This window comes from Aphelocoma coerulescens, chromosome 1, assembly GCF_041296385.1.
Source record: "Aphelocoma coerulescens isolate FSJ_1873_10779 chromosome 1, UR_Acoe_1.0, whole genome shotgun sequence".
Taxonomy (NCBI): domain Eukaryota; kingdom Metazoa; phylum Chordata; class Aves; order Passeriformes; family Corvidae; genus Aphelocoma; species Aphelocoma coerulescens.
In genome coordinates, this window is record NC_091013.1 from 44,639,675 (window position 1) to 44,662,117 (window position 22,443).

Genomic DNA, 22,443 nt, shown 5'->3' on the forward strand with positions numbered 1-22,443 from the left:
CATTTGACTCTGCATAGACTGAACACTAAAGTGTTTGGCCTTATGCAGAAATAAATGAAATGTAGTTACATGAAAAAGAATGGAAAATGACAAAAGATAAAAAAAATTAATGAGAAAATAAACATGCAATTGTAATTGAAGTCTCTTTTACAAAGAAGTGTTAAACATTACTGGAACTTCTTTTTTAATTGCACCATTTATGCTTGTTAAGACAATATACTGCTGTTGAAAGATTTTCCCTTATGATTAAAGAGTTCATTTAAATTGTCTCAAAATCCCAAACACTTAAGATGTGGAGTATAGCTTTCAACTTTACATAACCTCTTTGTGCAGATAATATTAGTTATCTAGTTGGATTTTACAGTCTTTCATATAATAAAAAAAGATGTTATTTTGTTACCAGTATCCCAATTCCAGTGAAGCTAACTTTCATTTACATACTGAAACTTTTGGTATCATAAAATTAAATTATATTGGTGGGGTGGCTGACTGCATTATTATAAGTATGTCTGTAAAACAAATGAGCGAGTATGCAGAGCATGTGACTAGACAAAAACAGGAAGAGAAGGAAAATACATAAAGTCAAAACATAATTTATTCTGAATGTCTTATTAGTGATTGAAAGTCAAAAAGAAAAAGCCAACTAAAACAAAAGCCAGCCAACCAAACAACCAATCACATATCAGTAGTTAAACAGCTTGACTTTTAGAGTAATTAAGACACTCCTTTTGGATTCAGTGAAAGTTATATCTGATTAATGTTGGATGCCCTTTTAGTTTAACTGAATACTTTTATGGGCTTAATTTTTAACTTTTCTCCTGGTCTAGATTCTTAGTTAAGTACATAATAAGAATACAGGGACATAAATGTAACCATGCAAGTTTGAACATACTGACATATTTTCTTACATTCATTTAATTATTTTCCGTGGGTTTTGATCTATTAAATTATTAATGTGCTTAAGTTTTTTGAATATTTGATAAATTTATGGAGCTTACCCCATCAAATTTTGCCATATAAAATATGTTGAATTGAAGCACTTATCTGGATTTTGTCATCTTCTAGTACAAAAGATGTTATTCTATAATAAACTTTGTTTTCTATAACATTTCATAAGTTCTACCATAGACATATCTGGAAGCTGCAACTTGACTAAAGCTTCTCTTTCTCAATTTTCTATCTCATCCCATCACTAATCTATCTAGATAGCCTTTTTTGTGTGTGTGTCTCCAGCACTAGGTACAATTTGTTGATTTATAGGGGGGAAAAAAGAATGAATATTTTAACTTGTCAATTATTTCAGGAATTCTAAAAGACCACAGCTTCATAAATTGTTTGGAGCATGTCCCTATACATCTACAAATGCACAGAGACATAACCCACTGCCTAAGAGATTATGATCAGAGGAGGAGGTAAAACAACAGACCACATCTTCTGAAAATGTATTTGTCTATCAGTCTATCAACATAGTGAACTATATACAGAAAGATGCTCAGCTGTAGATTTTAAATAAATTTTACCTATTCTTCTTACATGGAAGTCTTATAACAGCCGTTGTCTCACTGAAGAACAGCAAGCTACCTTTATGAAAAACCTGTTCACATTCTAGATTAAGTAATTGCATGTAAAAAGTAAAAGAATTGAATCTGACATTTTTAGTGACTAAAAATATTATCTTGATTTCTTCCAAAAATTCAATAGATCTATTTCTTTAAAAATGATACAGAAACAAGAGGTATTTGAAACTTCAAAATTATCTTACCCAATGTCTAGAAATAACGTATACTCTTTTTCAAGGATAACCATTTTTGATGGCATATGGAATACTAGTGTTTAATTTAAAAAAAAGCCCAAATTATCTTTCGAATTTAAATTATGACATCTATATGAAGATATTTAATTTTCAGCACAATTATATTTCTTTCCCATTCTTTGCATTGATACACATATTTATATACCTATAGACATAAAAATATTTAAAGACATTAAGGTAAAATTAAAACATTGTTTAGGCTGAGATGGTTAAGACTTTTTGACCCAAATCCAATTAATAATTCAATGAAAAGCTAAAAAAATTGAGGTAATTATTTACTGTGTCTGGAACATTGTAACTAAAGATACAAAAAACATTAAAAAGCAAGAAGAAAACAAATGCCAAAACCCCCCATTGCTTTTTAAAAATTTTAAATATAATATATATAATGGTAGATTGGATATGTATCAGGAGCCATTAGTTAGTCCCTCTGGGAATATTTCCATTTAGGCTATCTGATGGGAGGGAATTATTTTTGTAAGATTTCATATTTCTAGGTGTCTGAGTTTAAAACACAGAAGAGATTAGAGTAATTTGTATCTGATTACCAAAATGTACTTGTAGGGTATTTATTTGTTCCTTGGGAATGAAATTATTTTCCCTATGTTGCATGACAGTCCTATCTAGTTGTGCAGAATGTATCCTAAACAATGGCAGTGTGGACAATTTTTGTCTCTTGTATTCAATCATTGTCTTCAGAATAGGGTGAAAGCTTAGCTTCCACTGAAGAAGTGTGTTTGGAACCAGTGCACGTCTTCTGCAGAGCTATCGCTTTCCAGATCACCTTGGAATGAGAAACAGAGATTGTGAGAGTTGAGTTGGCAGTAAAGCAATGTCAACAGTTTTCATAGTGGCATAAGGGTAAGGGTCTTGTTAGACAAGTCAGTTAAATAAAAGGTCATAAATCGATCCCCATTTCTTAATCAAGCAGCTTTATACCACATTGCTTAGGCCCAGATCAGTTTTAAGATTTTTTTGAAAATAAGTCATTCCATATGTTCCAAAACAGGGTCAGAGAGAAAGCTAATAAATAAGTAGGATAAACTACTTGGTTTTTTTTCTCTCAGTGATTTTCCTTATTTTATTTTTTTTTTCTACTGTTTTAACATAAAGAGTTTTAAAGGCATTCATTTGCAACAGAAGTGCGCAGAGGGTGCCGGTATTTTTTACAAAACACTAAACCACAAAAACCTACCTCCAAACACACACACAAACAAGCCAAACAGAAAATAAAGTTCACATTGGAATAGGATTCCTTATTGTCATGGTATCCTTCAGTGGGGAATTATATTCCAAAGCTCTCAGAGGAGGGTTTGTGGCACCTAGGGATAAGTGCAGAAAACATGCTGTATGGAAAAGGCTCTCTAAAGGATAAAGTCATTTTTATATATATATATAGTGTAATTAAATAGCCCTCTCCTCTTAGTATTATCTTACTGAGTAATAGTACACTCTTTATTTTCTGCTTGTTCTTTTAAACTTTTGTTGTACTATATGCCTGTGAGCCCATATACAAGTAGAGGCCCACCTGGTAGCAACATAAAGATATATGTTTACCTTCACAGTTACTGAGGAATGTTAACAGTTCCCAAAAAAACTAAGCACAAAAAGCCTCATTGAAAACCAGATGGCATAAATGAAGACAGATATTCTTTAAAGTTTTAACATCACTTGACAATTCAAACATTATTGAGAGAGTCAGTGGGAAACATCAGATAACATTGAATGTTTTCATTACCACCCAAATAAAAAAATAAAATAAACACGTGGACAGCTAAACTGACAAAGGATGGATCATGAATAGATGACCCTATATCAAAGAGTATATTGTTTATATTGAGCCTGATTTATTCATAACAAACTAGACTGAGACAGTTCTGACACCATATTAAGTTGGAAAGAATGTGAAGTGGAAGTCTACCACTTATGTTAAATTTGATGTTGTATACAAGAAGCAGGTTCTTACATTTTATAAAGAAGTTATAGAATCCAATAGTTTATAAAGAAATACTAATGAGGTAAAAGAGTGACTAGAAGAAAGTGGAAAAGAAGGTTCCTAACCTAACATAACAAGGAACAAGAACAAGAGACAGAACAACTTCCAGAACAGCACTGGGCTGCAGTGGCATGGAAGAGTTTATGAATACTTGCCTAGTTTATTTTCACTATATGCACTATAATTTAAATAAGCATATTTTGTATTTACCAATACAGAAGTCAAAATATAAGTGCTAGAGTGTGCTATTCTAATAGCTCTCAAAAGTGGTATTGGTGAATTAGGATATCCATTCAACTTCTCTGTTGGGATCCCTTTTAGGATCAGCTGTGCAGTGGATGAAAATATTTTGTTAACCAGATGGCCTGATTGGCATGCAGTAGGGTTCTTTGGTGTGCAAGAGGTATATAACCTTTCTCCAATGAAAGACTTCTGTTGAAGTAACGATTTGCTAATTTTTATCTGATACATTTATATTTTATATGAGTTGTAACTAAGAGTTTAGGAGTTTGCAATTATTGTGACTTAGTGAAAATATTTTTTGGAAATCAATATTGATCCTAAATTCTCCTTAATCCCAAACTAATCCATATCATTAAAGTCAGGCTTGACTTAGCGTTGTTTAAAAAGTGTTTTTCTGTCTCCAGTTTTAAACATTCTGGTCTAGTCTCACTTAAATAGATTTTTTGCCAATGACAACATTAAGTAGTTTAATTCTAACTGATCTGCACAAATGTATCACAAACAATAATGGAAGGTAATGAATGGTGAACGAAACTGGTTCTCCTGCTTATTCTTAAAAATTTAGGCTTTGCATCAATCTTTTGAAATCCCTTTGAGGTTTGTATTGGGTTCCAGATTTAATACAGCTGTTTTCTTCCTTGTGTACTAGCAGAACATCTACATTCTATAAATATTTGTAAAGAGAACTTTACATAAAAAGTGATTTGGTTCTGCAAGTTAAATTGAGAATTACAGGTATTATTAGAAAGGTGATAATTTTCCAACACTTTAGGAAGATGCTTAGTCTCCTAGACTGTTTTTTGTCTGCTGTATTGTAATTCCAGCACATATCTAGTAAGTTGAAGTCACCTATAAGAAGAAGAGCTAGTGATCATGAGACTACCCCCAGCTGCTTATAGAATATGTCTTGTCCCTAAATTATGTGGGAAATTACCAACATAATGACATAAAAAAGGAGGAAACAAAAGCATGAATTTTCTTCTCATTTTAAAGCTTTTTATTGTATCAGCAGATACTTTTTTGACAATTCTCTACTCGATTGTAGAAATTCAAAATGCTGCTGTAAAAGGAAGAAAATAAAATAATTAAATAAATGTACTTCACTGCATATATGGTATAGAATTCAGTTTAAAAGATGTGTATTGGGTTAGTGTGGCAAGGTTTTGGCAGTATGAAGGAGTGGCCACCTGAGAAGTTCTTTGTAAGCTATAGAGTGTGGGAGCGACTCAGACGGGAAAATTTCATGGAGGCCTGCCTCCTGTGGCAGTGAACTCACATTGGAGCAGGGAAAGTAGTCCTCACACTGAGGAGGAAGCAGCAGTGGAGCAGAAGAAACAATGTGTGATGAAGTGACCACAGCCCTCATTTCCCATCCCCCTGCTCTGCTGGGAGTGAGGACATAGAGAATTGGGAATAAAGTTAAGGTCAGAAAGAAGGGAGTTGTGGGGGCGAGGTGTTTAAAAGATTTGATTTCATTTCTCATAGTAATACTCTGATTTGATTGCTAATCAATTCAATTAATTTTCCCCAGTCTCTTATCCCTATGACAGTATGAGAGATGATGAGTGACCTCATCCTGTCCTTATCTTGATCCATCAGCCTTTTTTTATATTTTCTCTCCTCTGATTGATTGAGGAGGGGGAGTGACAGAATGGCTTTGTTGGGCACCTGGCATCAGCCAGGGTTATACCACCACATTCTAACCAATGAGAGGATACTGACTATATGCATGTAACGGGAATTAACTAAAGTGTTAATTTTGGATATTCATAGCAATAGAATTCAAATTCCCTGAAATGATTTGTTTCATTATATGAGTTGTAGAAGTTATATCAGAGAAATGAAGAAACAGTATCGGCAATTGTGTGATAGGTACTTTTTCAAGATTAAATTCAAATCAGAATCAGTGAATGAGCTAATTCTTTCCTTATAGTCCCATAATATTTCAAATAACAATATCATTTTGCAAACATTTAAGTGGGAAGTGCAATATTCCTAATAGTGGGGCTTCAGATTCATAGTCTCTTCTTTCATTATCTATGATGAAAGTAACTTCTATAAAGAGGTCATCACTTTCCACTGTCCCTTTACTCCACTTTCAGCCCTTGAATTGAATTTCTTTAATTTTTTTTCCTCATATGTGAAGTCTGGTATAATATCTGCTTAGCAGTATCTTCGGATCATGTTCCAGGAATGAATGAAACAGCAAGTTGTAGTTATAAGACAGTGAGGAAATTGGATAAAAATGGATGATCATTTTAATAACAAAGGTTCAGATTCTTTTTTGTAATTCACAGTAGAATGCAACATGATGGTCTTTCTTTGGCAACTTACACTATAACGTGACAAAATATGACAAAAATATTAATATGACAAAATACAAATGAAAATATAAAAGTAATGGTATTTTATAAGATCTCAGATATTTGGTAGTCATGATAAGAAAAAATTTGAAGGAAATTGCTCATGAATCTGCCATCAAGTAATAAATATAATGTTTAGAATTCTAACTTAATTTGCCTCTATTTACATATACACACACACGTGCACGTAACTGTATCAAAGTCAAGATTAGTACTGAATGCCTTTTGTAGTTAATTACTGAAATAGTGGTTCAAAATTGGATAATTTCACAGAAGATAGAGAATTTATGTTAAGGAGCTGCTAATTCCCAGTGAAATTCAGAACCCAGGGTTTTTTTTTTCCTAGTCTATTTACATCAAATCCACCTAATCTATTTACATCAAATAGTCTAGCACCGAGGAAGAAGTGGCTGTTGATAGGTCCTTTTCCAAATCTGACAAGCAGCAAATTGGAGCCCACACTGCAAAGGCAGATACTGAAACACATGCACATGCACACACACAGAGAACATCAACTTGGCTCATCACAGAGCATTGGTTTAACGTCACCCAAATAAACACAAATTACTCTCACATAAATATGAACACAGAGAGCAGCACAGGGCTGTTCGTCTTTCCAGTGGATTAGGAGTAAGGGTCATTGGTGGATGGACACATCCCGTCAACCCAAACTATCTAGATTTAGCAGCCAACGACAGACAAAGATCCATAAACTATCAGGATGACATTATTTAAGTCTGCTTGATGTCCATGCCCAGATTCCAGATCATTTATAAAGTCATTGGCTCAAGGGCTGGTTTTTTTTCCAGATGTGGGTCTCCTGCTCTTTGTCTGGTCATTTGTTAGCAAATTACACATACACACAATAGCTGGCTGTATCAGTCAGTATCTCCAGCTGACAGCACCTAAACCTCTCTTCACACATGCATATTATGACTGCAATCACACAAAACCCAGGTTTGCAACATGATTTAATAAGAAGATGGGACAGATTGCAGTGATCAGGGGCAGGGTTCAAACAGAAAAATGTGCTTGCTTACAGTTGACCAGCCATTTTTTCTCCCTCTTCTCTCTATTTTCCCATGCTTGTTCTTTGTCCATATACCTTGATCCTTCCCCTTTTCTATCCTTGCTACCTCTCAAAAAACAATGTGTCAAAACCTAATTCTTTTTCACTGGTCCCAGTTTTCCTATATATATTTCCTATATCCATACCCAGATTTGGTGTTTCCAATACCATTACAAAGGTAATTTCACTCTTCCATCATATCACCAGTGGGATTACACGAGATTCTCGTCCCCAAAGATGTGTGCCTCCCTGTATTGGGTCTGGCAGGGATGGAGTTCATTTTCCCTTAGCAGCCCTTGCAGTGCTGTGCTTTGCTTTGGTAACACACCAGTGTTTTGGCTGCTGCTGAGAAGAGCTGGCACATCAGTGCTGTCTCCCCAGCATTCCTCCCCATCAAGGGGCTGTGGGTGGCAAGATCCTGGGAGGGGACACAGTCAGGCCAACCGACCCAAATTAACAAAAGGGATTTTCCACACCATATGATGTCAGCTCAGATATAAAAGCTGAGGGAAAGAGGTGACAGGGGAATTTGTTGTTTACAATGTTTGCCTTCCTGAGCAAATATTACACAGGATGAAACCCTGCTTCCTGGGAAGTGGCTGGATGTCAGTTGCTGATGGGACGCAGAGGATTTTTTTTCCCTGTTTCTGCAGGCACAGACTTTCACTTTTACTTTAGTAGACTGCTTTCTCAAAACCTACAAATAGTATTCTATCTTATTTTTTCTCCTCTGTCCAGCTGGGAAGGGGGAGTGTTTGAGCTGAATTTCCATCTTGAGTGTTTCACCAGGACAGAATTTTCAATGTGTTTAGAAGTTTATTGATATATTTGTGCAATATGCCCTGTACTTGGACTTTTTTCTCTCTAAAATCATATTCTTAAAGAAGAATATTGCAATTAAAATATAATTATATTACAATTTCAGACAGGTTACCCGGTGATCTTCAGTAATCATTAATTAGTAATTAATATATTTTTTCCTGATCCATAATTTATTAATACAGCCCGGGAATCAATTATGTTAACCTTTCTTAGCTGAACATTATACAACTAGTCAAAGCTAATCACAGAAGCTTCACTTGAAGTCATGTAGTGTTAATAGATGCCTTTTGTTCCTTCAAGTGCACACATTACTTATTGTGCTATGATAGTAAATACAAATAATCAAAAATTCTGCAATGGCATGATAAATGAAAGATGAAAAGCCACAGTTATAGTGTGATAATTTTTTTTCCTATTGTGATGTTGTTTCCTGAAAATTAATGAATTATAATAATCATTAGCAAAGAATAGATTTTTTTTTGTGGTGGTTGTTGCCATTTTGTTTTGTTTGGGGCTTTTTATCAATGCTGTTGGAGCTATTTTATTTGAAGTGTTCCTCTTAAATGCAAATAATTACAAACAAAAGAAAAAAAGGAACATTTTAAGACTCTTTCTTTTTTCCTATATGCAGGCTGGAAGTAGCATGTACATAAAGCACATTTTTTCATTTCTGTACACTAATGGGATGGTTTCATAAACAAGAGTTTATTAATGATAGCTTTTATGCATTACTGTAGTAAGTTGCCTGTGGAAATATATTTTTACAGGGAACAGAAGAGTATCTAAGAAAAAAGCAAGGACCAATGAAAAATTTATATATTAAAAATGTAAGAACAGAAATAAAATATTTTTATGTTTTCCATCAAGTATTTGAATCACAAAATTCATCATCCACAGATCATTAGTTTAAAAAGAGATTTTTGAACTATATGTCAATCAATCTTACTCTTCAGATGACATCTTTCTTAGATTAAGTTCATTCTGATTAGCTGAGGCTTTATGGTGCCTTAATGAAATTAATACAAACTGCATTTTGGGAATCATAAACATGTAACCCATTGCCAGAGAGTCAAAATAAAACTGAGTTCATTAGAAACCCTTTACCTTGAGATGTCTCAAGGAGGGATATAAAAAAACCCACCCACAAAACCAAACCCTAACTTTTCTTCCCCTCTGTTTGGACAGTTTTTGTCTTATAGTTTCAAAAACAGAAGAAAACTTTCAATAGACATGATGAACCTCCCAGGAAAACTGCCAACACTATTAGACAGCTACAGTGTTTCTGACTAAGACAAATTCTCTAAACTTAGTTAAAATTAATGATTTTAAAATACTTCTTCCAGCAAGTTTAAATGCATTACATATGTTATGTGTTGAATCAATTTGCTTCCTAACTTACCAATGGATCAATGCTACGTCTTTATCTACATTTTGTGACATGGTGAGATAAGCTGGCTTACTGAGTCTTTTCTTCCCAAAGACAAGAAAATCATTACTACATTTTAGTAGCCGAATAGAAGCATGACCTGAGAGTTTAGCACCTTATATATGGCTATAATGAACTGTGTTGCTTTTATGTGGCAAGGTTTTGGAAGTGGGACAGATTGCAGGGGTGACTTCTGTGAGAAAATTATCTGTCTCCATGTTACACTGAGACAGTTCTAACTGGCTTCAAGAGGGTCCCACTGCTGGCTAAACAGAGACAATCAATGATGTTGTAAGTTCCTCTGTCATAATGTATTTAAGAAAGGCTAAAAACTCACAGCAGTGTGTGAGAGAGCAGAGAGATGTGAGAGGAACAGCTCTGCAGACATCAAGATCAGTGAAGAAGGAGGGGGAGGAAGTGCTCCAGGCATGGAAGCAAAGATTCCCTGAAGTCTATGGAGAAGACAATGGCAAAGCAGGTTGTGCCCCTGCAGCACCTGGAGGACCACAGTGGAGCATCAATACATCCTGCAGCCCACGGAGAACCCCACACCAGAGCAGACTTCTGGCAGGACCTGCAGCTTGTGGAGAGGAGCACACGCTGGAGTCAGTTTTCTGGCAAGAACTGTGCCCCCCTGTGAAGCACCCACACCGGAGCAGACTGCTCCTGAAGGATTGCATTCTGTGTCAAAGACCCCGTTCTGGAGCATGGCAGGATTGTGAGAAGAAAGGAGAGGCAGAGAAAAACTGTTAACATAATTACCACAACTTTATCCTACCCTATATCCTACCCTATTTTTACTAGCAATAAATTAAATTCATCTTCCCCAAGTCTGCTCTGTTCATGATGATGAGAAACAGGTCAGCGTTTTTCTGTCCTTATCATCACCCATGAGCTTTTCCATCTCACTTTCTCCCTGCCTTGTTAAGGATGGGGAGGAAGAGAGTAACTGGGGGAGGAAGGGAGGATCTGAATATCAGCCAAGGTTAACCACCACAATGGGATTAATTTCATGTGGTAATATGTCTGTACTGTGTGCCATGTAATTATTTTCTCCAACATTATGCTTTAAGCTTATTTTAGTTGTGAGATCTCTGAGACAGTCATCTTGTTAACATACACTGTGCCTACACTGTTTAGATTTATTATCAGATTAATGACATGAATTACTTTGTGAATGTAATGATTAATTATTAAGGCTTATGGATTTATAGACAATTAAAACATTTAATACTTTGAGCTTTTCAATAGTGTTCTAAAAATATTAATACTTGTCTATGTCTTTACATACATTCACAGCCATAATTGTCTTCTGTGGTGACTCAGGAGTAAAGTTAAAATTATTGACTACAGGTCTTGAATTATTGCTGCATTACAAGACCCAAAACACAGCCATCATTCTCATTAAACCAAACAAACTCAAAATTTGGTTTTCTTACAAAAAGATCCAGTTATTTCAGGCTGTAGTTTGAAATTTAAAACACAACCCCCCTCAAACTTTTATTAACTAAATTTGCATTTACAGCTCTCTGGATTTTGTGTTAAACATGTTGAGTAATAAATATTTAATTAACTGTAAGAGTTAAAAATTTTCATAGTAGCGTAGTTTTATTATTGAATGCATGATAAAAAAGTTTTCAGGCAGTAAAGTATGCGGCAATTGTGATTACATTTACCAAAATGAATAAAATTATTAATATTTCAAATGAAATTTTGTAGTTAAATGGTTCATGTAGGGAAAATTTAACTATACAAATTAATCTTTAATAAGCTGAGTAGAAAATTCAAAACATGAAGTTGAACATAATATTTTATTTGCTTCTGTCTCTATGGGTTGAGGGGTTTTTAACTCTGATAAATGACATGTAAGAAGTCTCTCATAAGAGACTTCTAAACATTCACAACTTCAATATGCCTGCACTTCACACAGTAAATTTACTTATTATGCATCACTTATTTTACAGTACTTTTCCCCTCTGATAACATGGACTTCAAGTCAATTTGATTATAGATAGTCTTTCCAAGGCAAATCCTGAGAAAGATGGTGATTCTGTTGCCTGCCATTACAGAAGCACTGGGCCACGGGTGTGCTTCTCTGTCCAATCTAAAGAATTCTGCTGTGGCTCTTTGTTCTTCATTACACTTCCTTTTCAAACATGAGGCAAGTTACAGCTAGTTGCAAAAAGGGCTGTCTCATTATGCATTTCAAACTGGAAGCAACTGCTTTGATCAACAATCCCCAAAGCTTTCTGTGTGATTTTTGGCCTTCACTAAATGTGTCACAGCAGCATATAGAAAATTATATATGGCATTTATAAGCTAACTCCGAAATCTATGTGGGAAGTCTGGATTTTACCACACTGTTTTGTCATCTGTAATGTTTAATCTTAATTACGTACTTCAAACGTGTAACAGCTTGTTTCAAAGATTCCTTGGGCATGTGTCTAAACAAAAATTTGACAAATTTTGCTGAAAAAGCCCCTGATAAAACAGTGATATAATAATACTAATAAAAATAATGCTCTGAGTTTACCTGCTGCTTTGCATTTCAGTAGCATGCGAGGACATTACCTAATTAACTTTCTTAACATAGGTTTTGAACAAAACTTAGTGTTCTCTTTTTACATAACATATCCAAGGTTATAAGCAGTTTATCACAGATCCATCTACAGAAAGGCTTATCTTACAGTTTGGGCTTCCCTTTTTAGAAAAAAAAGAAAGCATACAACCCCTCTCCTCACTTGAATCCATATTTAATATGTTTTCCTGAAATGACATTTCGCTTCTGTACATGCCTCTTAAAATTTTTGAATTTCCCTATGAATTTGTGGGTATTTAATGAAGATACAAAAGTTTGAGTTCACAATATGTGCAAGTGGACTTTTATGACTGAAAGTTAAAAGCTTCCTTTCTAAAATACATGGTTTCTCTAGCTAGGTGAAAGGAAATCTATGGCAAGAAGTATTTAAGCTAATTTAAGTTGTTTTGGCATTATGAGGACATATTTAAGAGTGTGGAAATCTCTGATTGGGGTAAGGACTCCAGAGAAAGTAGCACCTCTGAGGTACTGGGAAGTTTACACTTAAAAATCTTCTTTTGGTTTTGGGACTAACTCAAACTTTTCTGTTGGAGGTATAGCTGGTATGTTTGGCTGACAGATGAAGAGGGACTTTTTACGAAGGCCCGTAGTGACAGAAGAAGGGCAATGGTTTTTAAGTGAAAGAGAGTAAGTTCAGACTGGACAGGAAAAAATTCTGTTACTGTGAAGGAGGTGAGACATTGAAACAGGTTGTCCAGAGTAGTTGTGGGTGCCTTGTTCCTGGAAGTGTTCAAGGCCAGTCTGGATGGGGCTGTGAACAATCTGGTCTAGTAAGAGGTGTCCCTGCCCATGGTCAGGAGGTTACACTTAGGCAATTGTTAAACATCCCTTTCAACACAAACAATTATCTGATTCTGTGAGTCTATTTCTAGCTAAGAAATATTTTACTTCTACAATATCATATTGGTTTACTTAATTGTTAGATTTAACCCCAAATGACAATTAAGTACCACACAACCTGGTGGGGAAGAGAATTGGAAAGAAAAGATAAACCTTGTGGGTTGAGATAAAAACAGCTTAATAATTGAACCAAAAATATTTATAATAATTATTATATTAATGATATCATTACTGATAAAATACCATTAATACTAAATCTTCTATCTATAATAATAATAATATTCATTATAAGGAGATGGGGAAAGAGTAACAGAACCCAAAAGAAATGAGTGATGAATAAAACCATTGCTCACAACCCACTGACCAATACCCAGCTGATTCCCAAAAAGTGATGGGCCTCCTTCCAGGTAACTCCCAGAGTTTCTATATTGGGCATGATGTTCTATGGTATGGAATATCCCTTTTACCAGTTTGTGTCTTCTGTCCTTGCCATGCTCCCTCCCAGATTTTTGTGCAGGTCCTCACTAGCAGAGACACTGAAAAGCCCTTGACTGAGGGTAAGCACTGCTTAGCAACGACCAAAACATCAGGGTGTTATCAACATTGTTCTCATAATAAAGCCAACAAACACAGCATTGTACCAGCTACTAAGAAGAAAATGAACTCTGTCCCAGATGAAACCAGGACATTAATAAAGTGAAATGTCTCCCTCCTTGTGTGAGCTACTAAATAACACAGAGCCAGTGTATGACTACATAAATATTTATAGAAATAGGGGTATGTAAGTTTTTTGCCTCAGGTGGTCCCTGTGGCAGACAGTGCTGGTATCCAATTTAAGTGAATGTGGTATTAATATACGCTGTCTATCTGTGGTAGCTCCAGGCATTGACAATAACACTCATCAAGATTTAGTAGCATCTGTTTCCTGTTATTAGGATATGCATTGGAAGACACTAATTTGGTTAGTCATTTCTTAATTAGAATTGCTTGATTCTTTTTCTGAAATTTACAGAATTGTGACATGATTGTTGAAGGGACATTTTGTTATTTCTTTTATCCAGTGAATCTTGTAAGTTACATAAAAAGTTTTTAAAGTTTACCTCCTAACTACTGCAAGCAATTGCTTCATATTGTCAGTGTGATGGCTGAGAGGGTACTCTCCATCCATGGATGGAATACCATAAACCAAGTGAATAAGTCACATATTGGTGCTTGCACACTTTTGTGAGTTCTGCATATCTGATGCTTGAAAAGATGGAAAATCAAGGCTTTTCTCCTTTGATAATGATTTAGCCTGCCATTTAAGTTTATCCTTGTGTCTTTTTGTTCATTTTCCCATGTATCTTGAAGAATTAAACAGAAATTTCAGATAGAGGCATTTTGACTGAGCCTCTACTCTTGAAAAAAATAGAATGCCTGTCCAACCCCAGTGTCTGGCACTTGGTTTAACATATCCTGGTCTCTCCAGTCACTGACTCAGGGCCCATGGTACCCAGACACTCACTCTAGTTCTAGATGCAGCACCATGAACACCTTGTGACCCAAGGTCCCCAACCAGTTCCTTCACTCAGACTTCTATACACACACACACACACAGAATGGAGTTTCCCCTTACCCAGGCTGCGGGTCAGAAATGCAGAACTGTACAGACACTGTTGAACAAGAAGAGGGAAAACAAGTGTACTGTTTTATTTGTTTGTGACAAGCCCCTCTTATTACCTTTTCTTTCATTTTCCCATCTTTGTTCCTCTCCAAATCACCTAAATTATCTCCTTTTCCCATTTTTGTTTTCTTCCCTAAAAATCCCACAAGAAGTCCCAGGCATTTCAGTCATTAATTGGTCCTCCTTTGCTTCCCATATTCACAGACAGCACCCCCCCCAGTCAGTTCTATAGGAGCTTTAGTGTTGACTTATCTTGTTGGGTTTCACACTTGGACTGAATTGTCTGAGACAGCCCTGGGAAGAGCCTGTATATGGTGTTCCTTCCTCTGAAATTTTAATTTGGGGTTCTCCCTGATATTGCACCCCTGTCCTCCTTGGGCTTGTGAGGCTTGTGATTCTCCTGTGCTGGGCCTATCCTAGTGAGAGCAAGGTATTGTTTCGTCTTCCCCATCTGCCATTGTCTCTTTGGATTCATGTGTTGGTGTGCAGAAAATCTTTTATCATATAACCCAATAATGTAAATGTAAACATATGAAAATTAACTCTCTGGATAGCTAATGGAAATCTAGTCTCTATGGTCAGTGAAGAAAGCAGAGATATTCAGCTTACCAACTGAAGTATCAGCTAACTAAACCTCCTTAATCTTATTTACTGTTTGAGCAAAGGCTTGACCCATTTTTTGAAAATAGGAATTTAGTTGCTTTTGAGAGACCACAGGCTATCGGTCATTCACAAATGACTGGCAGAAGTGACATGGGACTTCTGGGATACCTGTGCTCTTCAAAAGCAGTAGCTGTCAGGCAGGCAGGGAACCTTTTAGATTTTCAAGTGAAATTTCAACTGGTTCACATAATGAAAGTAGTGCTATTATTTTCATTTCTATTACATTAGTTACACTTCTGATAGACAACAAAAAAAACCTCCTTGATTTTCTTTTGTATATTTTTATTGGTGGCTGCTAAAAATAGGTTTCTCTGAAGAACAACATGGGAAGACAAGTGTAGGGAATCAGCAGTGCATTAAACTAGGGCAATGAAGCACAAGGATTGCTTTCTTCAAATAGGCTTCCAAATGTAATTTAGATTTTGTTAGCTAGTAAATAGGCTCCGGCAGAACTGATACAGCTGAACCAATATCTAACATCAGCTCACTGAAGTGTGGCTGTCCTCCGGGGTTCCAAATGTCAACATAGCAAAGCATTTTGTTAGCAGAATGAAGTGAACAGAATTCATCTATATTCTGGACAGTTGTATCAGGCACAACAGTTTTGTCTACCTGAATCCTTAATAGATGTGTTCACATCTGCACATTGTGGTACTTTTCCAAGGTAAGAAGCCTGGGACCTATTTCAATTTGCACACACTGTCCTTGTAATTGTTAATTAACAGCACAGTTTCCAAGTACTTGGACTCCACCTTTTCTTAACATTCTATTTCCCAGTGGTTGCACTGCTACATATTTAGCAGAACACAAGAATTCAAAAGGATGTTAGGAAAAAAATGCTAAAAGGTAAAAAAAAAAAGTTTTTAATGAAAATATTAGCAAAATTATCTAAATGTTTTGCTCACAGCTTTTTGATCAACATAAACTTTTGATCAAAGTTTAATATTTCACCTTCCTAAAAGGTCCATCAGTCTTTCTTAATGAGAAGGCATAAAAACTTTTAAATATAATTAAGAAAAACATTAATTTTAAAATTCTAAAACCAAATATTTTGCCACTAACTAGGACTCCTTTTTAATATAAGAAAAGGTAAAGTTAAACTCCCCATCTTAGATCTTATTTAAGCAATAAGTAAAACAAAAAATTCAATACTGGATCCTGGCTATTATAGAGCCAGTTCCTAGCAGATTGAATTAGAGGGACAAAAGAAAAACAGAATGAAGAGAAAATCTTTTATCAAAAATATGTTGAACTGTGAGTAACAGTTGAAAAGAGGGGAATGTTTGGGGTTTTTTCCCTGCAGAATGTTAACTAAGTCAAGTAATACAGACATTCTATTTCCTATATTAGGCTTTATTTATAAAGAAAAGGGTCAAAGAACTTAATATATTCTATTTAAATCAATTAAAAGATATTTTGAATTTCAAGTCATTTTGGAAAAAATAACAAGAACCAAAACCACAGAGAAACAGACCAAACAACCAAACAGTCTGGTCTCACAGCTTTAGCTTTCTTTGAGATTTCTCTCAATGAAGAACAAGGATAGGAGAAAGGCATGGGAGAAATAAAGGGAGGGAAAAAAGAAAAAAGTCAAATAAAAGTTTAATAATACATATTTTCTCACAGAAGAGATGCTCGATTCCTCTAATCATCATTAGTAAGCTCAAGATTCAGTTGTTTATTCATCTAAACAGAAATCTGTTAGCAGATACTGACATGAAATTAGATAAATAAGGGCTTTTTAGCCAAAGCCTGCATTTACTCCCTTCCTTCCTTCCTTCCTTCCTTCCTTCCTTCCTTCCTTCCTTCCTTCCTTCCTTCCTTCCTTCCTTCCTTCCTTCCTTCCTTCCTTCCTTCCTTCCTTCCTTCCTTCCTTCCTTCCTTCCTTCCTTCCTTCCTTCCTTCCTTCCTTCCTTCCGAATTCCTTCCTTCCTTCCTTCCTTCCTTCCTTCCTTCCTTCCTTCCGAATTCCTTCCTTCCTTCCGAATTCCTTCCTTCCGAATTCCTTCCTTCCGAATTCCTTCCTTCCTTTCGAATTCCTTCCTTCCTTCCTTCCTTCCTTCCTTCCTTCCTTCCTTCCTTCCTTCCTTCCTTCCTTCCGAATTCCGAATTCCTTCCTTCCGAATTCCTTCCTTCCGAATTCCTTCCTTCCTTCCGAATTCCTTCCGAATTCCTTCCTTCCGAATTCCTTCCTTCCGAATTTCTTCCGAATTCCTTCCTTCCGAATTCCTTCCTTCCGAATTCCTTCCTTCCTTCCTAATTCCTTCCTTCCGAATTCCTTCCTTCCTTCCTTCCTTCCTTCCTTCCTTCCTTCCTTCCTTCCTTCCTTCCTTCCTTCCTTCCGTATTCCTTCCTTCCGAATTCCTTCCTTCCTTCCTTCCTTCCGAATTCCTTCCTTCCTTCCTTCGTTCCTTCCTTCCTTCCTTCCTTGCTTCCTTCCTTCCTTCCTTCCTTCCTTCCTTCCTTCCTTCCGAATTCCTTCCTTCCTTCCTTCCTTCCGAATTCCTTCCTTCCTTCCTTCCTTCCGAATTCCTTCCTTCCTGCCTTCCTTCCGAATTCCTTCCTTCCTTCCAAATTCCTTCCTTCTGAATTCCTTCCTTCCTTCTGAATGCTTTCCTTCCAAATTCTTTCCTTCCGAATTCCTTCCTTCCTTTCCTCTTGATTCTCTGCTCATTCATTTTCTATTTCTCTGTCTCTGAGCATCTTGCACTCAAGTCTTTAGCTACCCTGCTAAGAGGCTCAGCTTTCGTGTCTTATGAGAGGAAGGCAGTGAATTAAAAGTGGGTTGATTTTGTGTAGTGTTACTTGGCTGTGTCCAGGCTCTGCCTGTGCTATCAACTGCCTGGACAAATGCCTGCAATTGGGGAGCATGTCCCTCACTCCCTCACTCCACTTTTGATTGGTTTGCATGGCTCACTATATGAATTGGAAGAGAGTAGGGAGCGTAGTGAAAATGTTTATTGCCTGGGGAAGAAAAATAACTGGGACTTGTACTGGCTGGGTGCCTTGGCACATCAACAGCAGTGACCATAGCTAAGAGAATGTTTGGCAAGGTTTTTACTGTATTTTTGAAATACATGAAAAAGCCTTCATGGCTGATGAGCCAAAAACACTACTAAGCTACGAACATGAAAAAAAACCTAAACCAAAAAACAAACAGATTTTCCACAAAGTAATACAAGAAAAATAATTATTTTCGGCTATTGTAAGTCAATATAAAGAATGCTATTACTCTAAAATTAATTTTTTGCAGAACAAAAAATTGTAATGTTTCCACAGAGATTGGTTACATATATACTTTTTCTTCTTCTATAGATAGCTGTCATTTTACTTACACTTCCTTACTGCCTTTAAATTTAAATACATCTAAAATACTTTACCTAAATTTACATAGATTTGTACATTTAGTCTAAACAAGTCATCTACAGTACTTTTACAGTCAGTGAAGGAAAAACAACATCTTTGGAAAATCAATAATTCCACTTGGTTTAGACATCTAGATGCCTTTAGACATTACTCTTTCTTTCCATATATGAGAAAGTCTTGATAAATCATATTATGCTACCATATCAGAACCATGATTCAGTACAGCAGAGTAAAAAGAATATAAAAATTAGTATCATCACTACCAGAATAGCAATGGGAACATTTTTTGCCATGCCATGCTAAATTCTCTCAGAGTCTTTCCTCAAGTATGCTTCTTCTATGTTCATATCCTTTCCTGTACCAGGACCACAGTCTTTGCTTCAACAGAATGAATGAAGTAGAAATAGGCTTGTCTTCCCTGTCTCTAGTGTCATTCCCTCTCCAAAACCTCAAGGAGCAACATTGTCACATATTCAGTCAGTAATAGTAAGCTGAGGCATAGGCAATTTTAGTGAGTGCATACAGTCTTACAACTCCAGAAACTCAAGAGAAACCTTCACTGAAACATCACTGACATCACAATGTTTGGTTGAATAAAATTCCTTTGTCATCACTGTCATTATTGATATGATATCGTCCATGTGAAGACTGTGAAGAAAGTACTATGATGTGTTTAAAATATGCCCTTCCAGGTAGCTAAAAATAGTTGCAGAACGCCTGCTGTGGTCAACAGCACAGAATTTATTAGGAACAAAAGTATTTCTGAATCTTCATCTAGAATACTTAGTAAGAAGATTCAATAGCTAGTAATTGTTCATCAAGAGCTTTAAAAGCTCTTGATGAAAGTAAAGACATCCTAGTAGATTTTTTCTCATTCTAATCCACCACTTATGTCATGTTTCACCAAGTCCCAAATGAAGGTGAAATTATACTTTTCCCAGTGCCCTTTGATATATATTTTGAAGAAATACCTACTGGTCATGTTTTAAGGGAACACTAAAATCAGTTCTGTGAAGAGATGACTAGGCAAAGCAATTATTCTTGTCACATAGTATGTATTCTGAAAACTCTTTTTCTAGGTTTTATCATTCTCTCACTAAAATTCTATCCTATCTAGAAAATTCTATATGGTGTTCCCAAAATATGCAAAGTATGTAGTTTTAAAATTAATTTTCCTATTTTTACAGGATTTTCTGAGAAGCTAGGGGTTTTTTTTGGTTTTATTTTCTTCTGTAACATGTCGTCTGAAGAGACACTTCATCTATAGAGACTCAAAAGGTTAAAGAACCAACAATTTGGCTCAGCCATTTTTATTTCCTTTCAGTAATGCTTCATGCTTCATAGTGTGCATGTGTAACCAGTGTCAATGTGTAGATCACAGCTGTGTATATGTCACTAAAGTGCTGAAATGTTCTCAGAAAAAAACAGTCTTCAGTATAATACCTAAAAATAATTAAAGCTGTAAGAAAAAGTCTGAGGGAAAAAATTCCTGGATTTAAATTAAAATGTTTTCCAAGCCTTCTGAGCATGTAGGTGCACTATATGAAAAGTCTTCTTAACCCACCAAACCCCTCATTAGCACAAGAAAAACTGAGTTTTCAGTGGACACAGAAAAGCACAGCTTTGTGAGGAGGTTTCAAACTATTGAGAGTTCATTGTATTTTCAGGGTCAGATTGATCCTTGACAGTTGCATTGTATAACAGTCTAACAGTCTCATAAATGATATAACTAACTTGTGTCAAATTAACAATGAACATTATGTAATGTTTTAGTTTGTTTTTTTGTTTGGTTTTTTTTTTTTTTGGCAGGGGAGAAGTGCTTTTAATTTACATGTCAATTTCAATGTAAAAATAAATACAATTTAAGAACTAAGCTCCTCTCTGAGAGACATTTTAAAAAAAAACCAAAACTTATGCACATTCCTTCAAGTCATCACCAGAATAAATTGTTCTCATATTCAGGCACCTAGTAGAACCCCCCTGCCATGAGCAGGGACATTTTCTACTAGACCAGGTTTCTCAGAGGCACATCCAACCCAGCCTTGAATGTTTTTAGGGACCTCAGAGACAGCTATAAACCTCAGCTCCTTCCGTTACCTGGGTTATCACTGCAGTCCTGAATCCAGTTCGTGCTGTAGGTCAAATGCTGGTGCTGCCTGTTGTGTTTTGGATAAGCAGCACTAAATGAATGGGTTCTCTCCAACCCTTGGACATGGCTCCTGGTACACTTGCTGACAGTTTCTGGGCACACAGAATGAGTTTTTCCTTTTCAGTCCTACCAGGGTGGAGCTGAGGTCCTACTGCAAAAGTTATTGCTTGATCTGCATCTGTTTGTGGAAGAACAAATTTAGGTCTCTTGGGCTCTCAATTCTGCCTAAATTTCTTCATAAGTTCCCGCAGTTTGACTGGATACTTTTCTAGCTCATGTGCCATTGTCTGCTAGATGTTATTTTCAAGGCACTTGCTGCTATTCAGCCACTAAATTTTCTTTAAGGTAGACTGCTTTTACAGTTACAGCTGTCTTGACAGGCTGGGTTTTGATGCTAACCTGAAGATATAATTCCCACATCATCCTTATCTTCTTGCTCTCATGTGATTTGACAGAGGAGAAAACGAACTGCAATACAGCTCCTGTAGTGACTAACACACGTAACCAATTTACCTGAATGCAACTACAAATTTCAGAGAATATATATTTTGGATCATTAGTTGCCAGGGGATTACCTCGTGCTGGTAACTTACTGAATAAGGACACACCTGACCTGTTTTAGTCAGGTCAGCAGACAACCCCTATCAGAGTAGCAAAGGCCAGCATGGTTATTCATGTCTGTGTGGAGTAATAAATTTGTGCAGAGGGGAACAGCATCCATCCTTTGAGAGATCTGCTGTTTGCAAGTGTGGAATTCACAGGAGTAAGTCAGGGTTCCACAGGAATATTTGTGCTGGGAAGCACATTCACAGTTAGCAGTAAGGTTTATAGGTTTAGGGGGGAAAAAGAAATCTGAGGGAAGCTGTGGTAGCTGAGATATTGAAGTAATGTAAATGAATGAGTTTCCATAGAGAAGGGGTCAAATATTGTTCAGTTAACGTCCTCCACTGTGAACTGATATTAGTTTAGATTTTTATTATTATAAGGGTTTATATAAAGGGATGACTTACATAGTTAATGAAAACTACATTGTACCAGATTCTATTCTGTTTTTGTGAAACTGCTGGAAAGAAAGATTGAAAGGATTTAATTTTATTTGGTTTTGCTTAACTGGAATTTTTTTTCATTTTCTTATTGTTTTATCAAAGATAATTATGTTTGTTTAGCCAAAATAGGAAGGCACAATCCTTAAGACAGAGAGAAATCCATTGCACTTACAATTTAAATTATTATATCTTAGGCCATGAACTTTTGTTAGCTAAAGCTCAAGCAGTATTCAATACGCTGTGGTTTTCTCCTCCTTAACAATGTAAAGGATAAGAATGATATGAATAATAATGAACTTGCAATGACCAGGTTCTTCACTTCCGAGAAATATTTAAATTAGGTCTAAGGTTCTCTTCTCAAATATGGTCACTCTGATTCAGCTAA